We start from the raw sequence: 2544 nt of genomic DNA on the forward strand, positions 1-2544 counted from the left end.
GCAGCTCTGATTTGACCCCTAGCCTGGGAATTTCCATATGCCACACCTGCGCCTACCCCCTCCGCCCCCCCGCCAAAAAGAAGATTCTCAACCTAAAAGCAAGGCCAGAAGCCACAGGGGGATGCAGTAGAAGCTCTGTCAGGCTAGCACTAACATGCCCTGTGGCAACCTCTGGGGAAGTCAGTAGGAGCTGGGTTTCCCACCAGGCCCTCTGGAGGTGCCGGCCCACCCTCCCTTGGCGTGGGGGTCCTGATTTAGAATGGGGTGGCCTCGGCTGGCCACTCAGTAAACATCAAAGGAGTGAGCTGCTGCTGTTCACACCCTCCATCAATCCATTGCAGCTATAATTATTATTAATTCATATTCCTCGGGGGGAATTTTCATGCTAATAGGAAACTCCCAAGAGGTACAGGGAGGCCCTGCCAGGCACCTCTCATATGCTACATCTCTTCATCCTCACCACTGCCCCGGGTGGTAGTGCGGCCATCCTCACGTCACAAGGGAAACTGAGACCCCAGGAGGTTGAGGGAGGTGATGAAGGTCCCGTGGTGTGAGGGGGTGGCATACGTGGGATCTCAAGGTCTGCCTGGCTCTGAATTCTGGGTTCTTTCTCCTCACTTTCTCTGCTCCACCAGGAGATCCCAGGGAGCTCAAAGCATTCCGCTCCAAGGGTAGAATGTCAGACCCAGGACAAATGGATGAAGAAGGCAAAAATTAGGCGGGGCTTTTCTGGGGCATCTCACACCTCTCCCACCCCAGGTCCTAACAGGGAGCCAGATGGCCCATAGAGGCTGGGGAGACAGACAGACAGACATTTGGGGTCCTTCCTGGCTCCTCTGCAGGATGTAGCCACTGCTGAGAGCCTCCTCCAGGGCCGTGCCCAAGAAGCGCTGGGGCCCAGGCCGGGCCCAGCCCTTCTTGGCCAGGGCTAGCATCTCTCCCTGAGCCCCCTCTCCCCAGGCCATAAGATAGGGCTGTGATTAATCAGCGACAAAAGCAGAAACAAGTAGAAAATGTAATCAGCTAGGAAGGGCAGGGCCAGGCAGGGCTGTGGCAATCAGCTTTCCTGCTGGGGCTGTGGGCTGATTGGCCCAGAGGGGGCAGGGAGGTGGTTCCGACAACAGGGCCTCCAGGGGCAGGGTCTGCAGCTGGGGCCTGGCCCAGGCTAGAGGGTCAATCCCTCCTCCATAAATATTCATGTACTTCTGTGCACACAGGCCCGATAGCACTCCCAGCCCAAGGGCCTGCACACTGCCCCACAGCCGCCTGCAGGCTCCAGCCCTGACCCTCCCCTCCAGCTCACAACCTGGGCAAACACAGGTGTCTGCAATACACTCCCAACACTCGTTCTTCTCATGTAGATTCAAAAACACATGTACACAACTTCGTGGATAAGAGCTACAGGCACACACATGCTGCTCCCTCGAACACCTGCCCCCTCACTCCGCATGCACACAGCCCCAGAGCCTGGGAGAGCCCTGCACAAACACTAGGTCCAACCTGGTGCGGGGTGAACTGACACTCTCCACCAGTCCCTGCAGGCACCCCACCATCTCTCATCCCTCACTGCCTCTGGGGCCAGGAGATAGACCTGCGGGCTGAGTGGTGGTGAAGGTTTGGGAAGGAGCCAGGAGTGGGGCTTCACTCTTGGAGGCAAGGTCAGGAGCGAAATCTCAGCCACAGGGCAAGGGAACCTGCCTCAGACCTTTCCCCAGCTCCTGCCTGTCCTCCCAGCCCCATGACCTTGGTGAACGCCCTTCTCTCGCAGCCTCAGTTTCCCCACTTTGGAGCCTCTCCTGGCACCAACACCGTGTTGGTGTTGTTTCGGGCACCCAAGAGTTTGCGGCCGACCTCCCCCAGCTGCTAGGTCTCTAGTCCTCTGTTCCCGGGGGGTCGGGGCCGGCCAAGAGCCTGAAAGGAAGGGCCCCACCCCCACCCATCTTAATTTAATCCGGGTGGCTGCGGATTTAATGTGTATGGGGGCTGGGGGGGCGAGTGATCCTCCGCAGGGAGAAAGGGGAGCCCTGGGCGAAGGGGAGAAGGAAACCCTCGCGGGCTAGGGGCGGCCGCGCAGGGGCCGGCGGCTGGAAGGGACGGGTGGGGGTGGGGGGAGCGCGGAGGGGGCGGGCGGGCGGCGGGCGGGGGAGGCGGGGAGCGCAGCCAGCGCGGCACAGAGAGAGCGAGCAGGGGAGGCGGCAAGAGCCGGAGCGGCGGGCCGGGCGGCCGCGCCGGCGAGCGGACGAGCGGGCGGCGAGCAGCGCGCAGCGCGGAGCGCGCGGGGCACCGAGGAGCGGGCGCGGCGGGCGCAGAGCGCAGCGGCCCGAGCGGAGAGGCCCGAGCGGCACCGCCCCCGCCGCCCCTGCGGGGCCCCGGCAGGGAGCCCGACGAGGGAGGGGGTGGCATGGACCGGCGGCCCGGGGCGCGGGGGCGCTAGGCCCCCGGAGGGGCGCCCCCCGCCTCACTGCCTCTGCCGCCGCCGGGCCGCCCTCCGCAGCCGCGCGCCCCGCCCGCTCCAGCCGCCCCCGGGGCCGCCGCCGGCCCATG

The sequence above is a fragment of the Sus scrofa genome, chromosome 14 (assembly GCF_000003025.6).
Source record: "Sus scrofa isolate TJ Tabasco breed Duroc chromosome 14, Sscrofa11.1, whole genome shotgun sequence".
Lineage (NCBI taxonomy): Eukaryota > Metazoa > Chordata > Mammalia > Artiodactyla > Suidae > Sus > Sus scrofa.